This window comes from Erithacus rubecula (assembly GCF_903797595.1).
Source record: "Erithacus rubecula genome assembly, chromosome: 3".
Taxonomy (NCBI): domain Eukaryota; kingdom Metazoa; phylum Chordata; class Aves; order Passeriformes; family Muscicapidae; genus Erithacus; species Erithacus rubecula.
Window position 1 is genome coordinate 127820991 of NC_136689.1, and position 9823 is coordinate 127830813.

Below are 9823 nucleotides of genomic sequence, written 5' to 3' on the forward strand. Positions count from 1 at the left end.
TGTCCTTGCTAAATTTAACTGGTAATTCAGTTGCATTACAAGTTTCAGTTGCATTACAAGTTTAACTTCTATCAAATATGCAGCTAAGTATTTTTGAATATTGCTCATCTTTCATCTTCTGCACAACAACTGTTTAGGAAAAAAGGCAATTTACAGATTTCTTCAAAAAATCTCTAACTTTAATTCCCCACAATTGGCTCAATTAAGCCAGTATATAGCTGCAGCACTTCTCCAATCATTGTGGCCAGTATGAATACACCTGTTTTTATACAAACTTATTCAAACATATCAGTCATAATTATCAACCTTTTCACACAGCTTTACCCAATTTTTTTTTTTTTTTTTTTTTTTTTTTGTTTCTCCTGGGAACATGTAGGGTGTATGCTGAAGAAGAAAATATTAAAGGTTACTACATACTGTTTTGTTGTTGGTTTAGTTGTCTGGTTTTGAAGAGAGAGTTTGTCCCAGCCCTAATGAAGTGTCTGTGTTTGAATTTGCTGCCGGCTGGGGGCAGTGCCCTGGAAAAGCCTCCGAGAGGAAGGGGGGTATCTGCGGCTGGCTGCAGGCTGCGCGGCAGGACAGCGCTGCAGCCTGGATGGACACTGCCACCGCGTGGACTGAAGAATTCCTGTCCCTCTGCAGGCACAAGCACAGACTGGTTTGAGGTGCGAGGGACCTTAAAAGGTCACCTAGTCCAACCTCCTTGCCATGGTCAGGGACACCTTACACAGCACTAGACCCAGCTGCTCAAAGCTCCATCCAGCTTGGCCTTGAACACTCCAGGGATGGGGCATCCATGGCTTCTCTGGGCAACTTGTTCCGGTTTTTCTTCACCCTCACAGGAAAGAATTTCATCCTTTTATCCAATCTAAACCTTCCCTTTGTCAGTTTAAAGCCATTCCCACTTGTCCTATCCTTTCATGTCCTTGCAAAAAGCCCCTCTCCAGCTTTCTTGTAGGTTCCCTTTAGGTACTGGTGTGGTGTGTGAGAGTGGACACAAACAGATCCCTTTTTCAGCATTTGTGGTGTTTTCTATTTTCCTGAGAAGGAAATTATGAAAGGCTTGAAAATAAGATTTTATAAAACTCTACTAAAAAGGATTCTGAAATCCAAATTGCTACTTCTTTGCATTATAAACAGCATTCTCATTTAAGCTTTGATCCTCTATATTAGTGAAATGAGGACTTAGATATGTTGCTTGAGTTCTGAAATCAAAGGTATTTAATCTTAGAAAGTATGTATTTATGCTTGTTTCTTAAAAAACACCCAAAACTAAATCCAAAATTCCCCCACACAAAAAGCCCAGTCCTTAAGTAGACAAACAGTAAGTCTGAGATGACACATTTACTAAAACAAGGATAAACTTTCTGTGTCCAGCAGGAATCATCAGAAACAAGAACTTAATAAAACCAATAAAGCAAACTAAGAACCTGTTACCAAATGACTTGTTATATAATTCATATTTTCTTACTTTTTCCACTATAATATATATGTAATAGCTTATATGTCCTTAATCATACATAACCTTGATGACATAGCCTTAGTGTGCAACATCAAACCTGGTTTACTGGCTAGTGAACAGAAGCAAGTCACTTTTAAAAGTAGATGTCTCCTAAATTAGTGACTCATTTATATATAACTGTATGCTTGATTTTATCTTCGAAAAAATATATTGCTCTGCTTGTTCATTGAAGTTCATTCTATTATACCACCAGTGTATTTATATTAATATAGCGATGGTAAGACAGTTAACACTGTCAAACATGCAACTCTTACAATTGCTGGATACACATATTTCTGCTCAGAATTTTCATGTTCACACAATAAATCACTAAACCAATTCATCAAAGACAAATAGTAAATTGATATATGTACTCTTTCAAATATTCTAAATATCTATCCCCACAGCATGACTTTAAAAACTTAACTGTATCAGGGTGGATTACCTTATGTAAGATGAAATGGTTACACTAGTAAGGTTGTATGTCTAAGTAGTATATACACAGTGATACTACTTATGCAGAAATAGTTGCTTCACCATGCTTAGGCTCAAAAAATTTCTCCATGTAGGCAAACACGTAGTGCTAGTGTCTGCCCAACTTCAGTCTTAAGGGACTAAAGGGAGTAAACCAGCACCCTAAGCATTCCCAGGACAACAAACAAACAAACAAGTACATATAATATTGCTTTTTCTATTCAAAATGAATGGGGTTTCTACATATTTGGCTCTGCCTCCACCTCTGAATCTGCTTTTTCTCCTCTTCAACACAAATACTGCAAATACCCACAACATACTCTGGTACTTCTCCAAGTCAGTTACCTATGAAGAATACATATTTTAGTCTTGCTGACTCAGGGGCTTCCCTTGTGGACTCCTAGCTCTCCTGTAGGAAGAACAGACTGTGCACCTCTGCCTGTTCTTTTCCTGCCACTCACAATCCTACAGGCTTTCATCACAGCCTCCTCAGACATCCCTTTCCAGAATAAATTATGCAGTCCAGCTTTCTTGGTCATTCCTCATTTGGAAGGGGGTTGGTATCTATGACCATTCTTGTTTTGCTTCTCTGAATCTCACTCATTTTTATTCTGTTTTGAGCTGGGAGACAGAGCAGGGGTGACTCAATCAGGATGTTCAGGGTGAACCATGAATTAATAAATGTCATGACAAAATTATTTGCATTGTTCTTTACTTGTTTCTCTGTAATACTCACAGAGTAAAATACAACTTTTTCACTGTTGCTTAACACTGTTACATTTTCATGGAACCATTCACCAAAACTACAAGACACTGCTCATTACTAAGAGCCCAGTATTTCATATGGGAAGTCAGGATTCTGTTTATGCTATGTGGATCCCTCTACTTACACTGAACTCATGTGCCAGAATATTGCATTATCCAGTCACTCAGTTTTACAGGGCTCTTCTGCAGTTTTCATAGCTGACCCCATCTTTACAACCCATGTCCTGGCAAACACTATCACCTTGTTGCTCATTGCCTTTTCTAGGCTGGCCATGAAAATTCTAACAGTTCAGAAGCCAGAACTGACCATGCAGAACTAGAATTATTCCAGTCTTACTGATCACAAGACTAATACTGGTGTCCTGGATCAGACTGATCCCGCTCACCCAGCGCTCTGCCTTCAACAGGCTGTCAGAGATCCTCCTTTGGGAGAGCACATGAGCCTGGCTGCTCCCTGCAGTCCATTCTCCACACACACCCGGCAGCCACTACAGTACCTTGTGCATCTCCCTGAGCAGCTCTTTTAGCAGCCCCTCCACAGACTTTTTGTCCACTTTCCAACCCCTTCCTGAACCTGCTCACACTGCCATCACAGTGCTTCTGGCATCCTTCCCTGTATCCATCTGAAACCATCTCTCAACAGTCCCAGGATGCAACTCTCATTTCAGTGCCTCAGCACTGGATGAATAACTCACACTTCACTCACTGCCTTCATTGCATAACAATAACCTCTGTAAACAATCCTGACTTTCCAGTCTTTCCTCTTAAGGATGCTGATCCCTTGTCCCGTTTGGTCGCCCTTCCCTATATCACTGTATCCTTCTTCCAGTGTAGAGACTGTAACCACACACACACTTCCCCAGATGCAGGTGCACCAGCTGCAGCAGCAAAATGGTGCCCTCTGTCCTCTTCTCACCAGCTCTCAGAGGACAGTCACCACTTTCCTGGCTCTCTGGCTGCCACGGCACACTGAGCTTAGGTTTACAGGGAACATTCAATGGTAACTCCAAGAACTTTCACGTGATTGGTGTCTGCCAGTTGTGAGTTCACTACCATGTGAGCATGGTTTAGATTATTCTACTCAGGACATCATCTTACTTTGTGTACACAGAAGTTCATGTGCCACCTTTCTGCCTCCTTCCCTTTTTTGACAATTTCTTTTTACCTTCTTTATAATAATTTTTCAACCCAACCACTTCTGCATGTAAGAAATGTCTTTGATCCATTCTCCTCAAAAGCCTCTGGTATGGTACTTTGCTTCAATGCTTCCTGAAGATCCACATCACTGTATCTACAACCCTACTCAGTAACCCTGATAAAAGCTGGTGAGACCTTGGTAGCTCTGAAGACATACCCAATCTCAGAGATAACCAGCTGCTAACACACAACAGGGATAGACATATTCTGCATATTCTTCTGTGGCTAAAAAACTCTGAGGTGAAGACAGAAAAGCATTTTACACCACCAGGGGAAGCCCACACACCCCAAGCCTTTCCTGAAATGTGCTGCTGCCCTTTTTCTGTCACCATCTACTACTCTAAGAGGTCTTGAGCATGCTGAAAAATATCATCAATAAGCATTAAAGGATTTATGCCTTTGAGTTTATATTATAAAAATTCAGCTGGTGTAGCTGCATTACTTGGATGTCAGAAACTTCCTGACTGACAAAACTGGTGTTTAAGCAGCTCTGCTCCACTCAGTCAATTGAAATTTTATTGATAAAGTAAAAGAAAAAATGCCATTTGGAAAAGTCATGCTGATACATGAAAGAAAGCCAGAATCTAAGTCCTGTAAGTACAGACAAAGCTGCAGTGGGGGACTGCACAAGATAAAGCCTTTTTTCCACATATTTAGGAAGCATTATCTTTAAATACAAAGCAAACCACAACAAAACTCAGTGTCTCAGTATCTGTGCTCTTGACTTACAAACACAATAAACACTCTCAATGGAAATTTGGTGGAACAAGCCCATGCAGCCAAGACAGGCCTGTTGCCTGCTCTAACAGCATTCTATGGTGGTCTCTCCAGAAAGCCCAATGCTCAAGGATCATGTATTTCCAAAACATGTATAAACCAATGCCTTCTAAAATATCTTATGTGCTTATTAACTGGTCTATCTGGAAGTGGAACATCCACAACTTGAGATCATGTGGGGAGATATTAACTGACAGACTGACCAAATGAAAGAGTGGCAACCCTCAAAATTCCAGCATACCCAAATCCCTAGAAGAGCCTCTAGTTCACTCCTTGGATAACCAAGTATCTCAGGTCCTGGGCTGAAGATGAGGACTTCAAGGCCTCAATGTACTCAAACATTAAGTTCAAAAGAATGTGAGGTAACACAACCAACTTAAAGCACTGCTTCAAATCCTTTGCTCTTACTGATGAGACAACTTTAACTAAAGGACACCAAAACCTGAAGAGGAAACATGTCACTGATTACAGATCAGAACTGAATTTCAGAGTCCCCTCTTGCAGAGGCAAACTCACACTGCTCTGGTAAGAAAACTGCAGATGCACATACTCACTTCAACCTTCAACTCAGCTTACTTATCAAACCTTTTCTTCAACACAAAAAAAGACAGCAATTAGCCATTGTCATTTCCTGAGTGTCACCAACTCTACTATTCAGACTGCAAACTATAGATGGTTTTTTTTCCTAAAAAACAATTCAACAATTTAATTTCTTGCTAACAACCTACTCCACAAACAAAAAAGAAAAAGCAATCTATAGTCTACAGGTAACACTAAACTTAGGCCTCTGCTGCAGCAAACAAAAATACTATTTTTACAAACCAGTCACATTCTATCTGTGAGTGTTCAGTTTTGGTCTTCCTTGACCATTTGGAAGTCTAGTCCTGAATATCAATGCTTTCTAATGGCCAGAAATTTTCATATATTAATAATATATTTTCATATATTATTAGTTATATGATATATTAACATCATCCTTTAGCTCAATTTACTTCCCTCACAGTGTTTACCTTGATGGTTAAACAAAAAGCAAAACTACAATTATTCTGCAAAATTAAAAAAAGCCAAATTCCTCTTCCAACACTCTTTCCTACTTGACTCGGCACATCTTCCTGTTTCTATTCCAGTTTTTTTGCTGAGAATGATTAATTTATACAAAGAATTCTAGGGTTCTGTTCATGGATAATAGTAACTCCTTTAACTGGATCACTGTAGTCAGCATTTACTTTTTCCTCAATTCAATATCCTACCCAGCAATCTTTGGTTTTTGTGTTGCTTTCAACTGGTAAGAATTTCTTCAACAAATTTTTTGCTTGCAAGGTTACAACTCTAAACCCTTATTCTTTATATTGTTATTGAACTTATTTCATATGCTAGTCTCAGGATCATCCAATTCTTTCTGTATAGTACTATAACCTTCTTTCCTATTGTCAGTGCCTCCCAACTCTTCATCACGACCAACTCAAGACAGTAAAGTTTTAATTGCTACATCAAGACCTATTAAATATTTAATAAGATTGGTCTCAAGACTTATCTTCAAAGAACTAATTTTATACCCTCTAATACTCAGATTTGTTGGATTTTCGATTCACTATTACTCACGATAGCTTGTCTCTAATTACTTCCCCATTCTGTCTACAATTCAGGTGTTTTCCCTGCCTTTTCACCACAATAACAACGTGCACCAGCTTTAGTGTGGTCTAGAAAATAAAAAAAGGGAACTACCCCATTTCCCTTAAAAAGACCAAAGGCAGTTATGACAGCAGGTTAAAGTACGCATTTCAGTTTCACTTAGCTTTTTTCTCCTAGAAAGCACGTTCAAAGCCGCACACTTACCAATGCCCTGTCAGCAGGGCGGCCGCGTCCCCGTTTCCCCCGCTCCCCTCCCGTGAAGGCTGGCACCGCTCCCGCTCTTCTCCCACCACACCGCTCCACCTCCCCTGCTCCCGGGCCGGGCTCTGCCCAGGGCCCGTCCCCGGGTCCCTCCCGGGCCCGGCACAGGCCTGCCGGGGGTGACAGCTCCCCGCCGTGCCCTCCCGTGCCCCCCCGTGCCCCGCCGTGCCCTCCCGGCCTCCCGCTCCGCCCGGCCCCGCAGCCCCGGCCCCGCTCCCGCCCTACCTGCGCGGAGCTCGCGGGGGGCGCGCGGGGCCGGCCGGAGCGCGCGGCCGAGCGGCGGGCGGGCGCGCGCGCCCCCTGCTGGCGGGAGGCCGCGGGGCGCTCCGTGTCCATCCGGCCCTCACGGAGCCTTGGCCGGGCTCCGGGACGGGCAGAGCCGCGGGGCGCTCCGTGTCCATCCGGCCCTCCCGGAGCCTTGGCCGGGCTCCGGGACGGGCAGAGCCGCGGGGCGCTCCGTGTCCCTCCGGCCCCCACGGAACCTTGGCCGGGCTCCGGGACGGGCAGAGCCGCGGGGCGCTCCGTGTCCATCCGGCCCCCACGGAGCCTTGGCCGTGCTCCGGGACGGGCAGAGCCGCGGGGCGCTCCGTGTCCCTCCGGCCCCCACGGAGCCTTGGCCGGGCTCCGGGACGGGCAGAGTCTTCGCCGGGGCTCAGCGCGGCCAGCAGGAACAGGGCAGGGATGATCCCCCGCACTCGGTTCTGGTGACGCCCCCACTCGAGTGCCGGGCTCAGTTCTGGCCCCTCAGCCAGGAAGGACAGTGAGGGCTGGAGCGTGTCCAGGGAAGGGCAGGGAGCTGGGAAGGGTCCGGAGGGAGCTGGGGGTGCTGAGCCTGGAGCAGAGGAGGCTCGGGGTGAGCTGATCGCTCCGTGCAGGCTGAGAGAGCCGAGCCTGCTGCGGGACGGGCTCTGCTCACAGTAAGAAAACACGGCCTCAAACTGCGCCAGGGCAGGTTTAGGTTGGACATCAGGAAGAATTTCTTCACAGAAAGGGTGATTGAGACACTGCCCAGGGAGCTGGGAGAGTGTCCAGCCCTGGAGGTGTCCGAAGACTTGAAGTCTAGACCGTGGTGTGGTCGATGGGTTGGTTGGACTCGATCTCAGTCTTTTCCATCCTAACTGATGCTGTGATTCTGTGATTTTGACGCTGCTGTGTGTGCTATCCTTGTAAAACCACAGCAATCAACAAGCTACAAATTCAGGCCAAAGTACAGTGCCTCTGTCTCCACCTCGCCTCAGCACCAAGGTTCTCTGAGTATAAGTGAATGGGAGCATGAGTGAGTGGCTAGAAAGGATGCGGGCTGGAGTTATTTGACTTCACCCAAAATACTAGTGTAACTTTTTTTTTTTTTTTTTTTTTTTTTCTGGATGGATGATACCTCAGCATCTCAGTAAGCGAGCCAAAACAGTGTGGTCTGCTTGGAAGGATCAAAGGAAATGCATCCCTTTCCCAGACAATGCCTGGGTGGCAACAGCCTTCTCAACCATCAGACACTCACAGAAACACTACAAACTGATGTGTAAGTTTTCCTTGCTGATAGAGAAGCACCCTTGCCGTCAACACTCCCCTTTCTGCTCAAATAGTGTCTGAGGAAAGGGAAAACAAAACAAAAAAGCAGAGTCTCAGCACCCATGCTCACTAGTAACTAGATTTGTAAAAACTAAAGAACAGTGGGACAGGCAAAGAATTACAGTGAAGGTTTTTGGTCTGGGGTTTTTTGGTTTTGTTTGGGGTTTTTTGTTTGGTTTTGCGTTTTGTTGGGGGTTTTTTTGGGGGGGGGGGCAGTTGGGTTTTTGTTTTGTTTTGTTTTTTGCTTTATAATTCAAGACTTCAACAGTGGGTTTATTATTTCCAGACAATTCATTTTGAAATACAGTATCTAAAATAAATTATTAAGCCCCTCTTCTCTTATTTTCTCAAATACACGGTCATCTTCATTTCACCTAACTAAAAATATTTTACTTAAGATACAACCCAAATTAATTACATGCAGGGAAACAAAAGAAGGGCATCTCAATAATTATAGGTAGATACAAACATGCTAGAAAATCTCACATGACACAGTTCAGGTTGATTTCCTCGGGATATTTAAGAGAGAACAGAATTTTTTTTTCCTGCTGGAATAGAACACAAGAACAGTTGTTTCTGCTCTAAGCCTTATTACAATGTACTGTATGTGTGGACTGAACAGCAGTTCCAAAAGGGCCAATATCGATCTTATTTGGCATTCCAGTAACCACAAGGACATATATGCAGGTACTTTAACTGCCTAATAAGCCTTCTGAATTAGATTGACTTCTGTTAATCACACATTCTTTAACCATAACAACTGCATAAATGCTACCTTTCAACTCTATTCTTCCTAAAGGGTACCAAGTACTGTGTGAAGTTTCTGAATACCATATCTGGCAGGTATAAGCAGGTGAAATATACTATTCAATTGCCTGTATCTGCAGTTTTCTGTTGTATTAGGAAAATTGATGGCACTGATTCATCTTCTTGATATATGTTTGGAAAATAAATGTCCTGAAAATCTAATAAGAGTGTCTATCATGAACCTATGGTAACCACACTTCAATAACTAACATGAAGGCATTAGGAAGCTGGAACCAGATTTTGCATATGTTATCTCTGTAGAACTTATTTCATGCCTGTTTCAAGATTTCTAAAAGACATAACAGCAGTACTGCCTAGGTGCATGCACTTCTACATCACAGCCTCACTATCTGCAAAGTCCACCTATGCTTCTTCATTTTCCTGCTAAATCTTACTGCTGCACTGGACTGTATTCAGACAAGGCTGTCCAGGCTGTTTTGCTAGTAGCATCATGTACCCTACAGGATCAGAAACAAAACAGAAGTGATATTTCTCTTCTCATGAGTCAGCAGTAAGTTTTCAGAGACTTTTGACAGCATCAGTGAAACTTTTCTCCAACTCAGAGCAAAGATTTATATGATTCTTGGGGATGTTAATGCCAAAATGATAAAGATCCAACTCAATCAACAGTTTTTCAAATGAGAATGTACAAATGATAAACTTTTTCTACATTTTTCATGCATTGTGTAAAAAAAAAAAATTAAAAAGAGAAATAGCAGAGGAAATCCTTAAGACCATTGTTGTCAGAGCATTTAGAAGCTAGCTAAGCATGGTTTAAGACTTTATATTAATTTTTTGAAAACACAGCTTGGTGTGTGAAGATGCAAACCACTTCAAGTT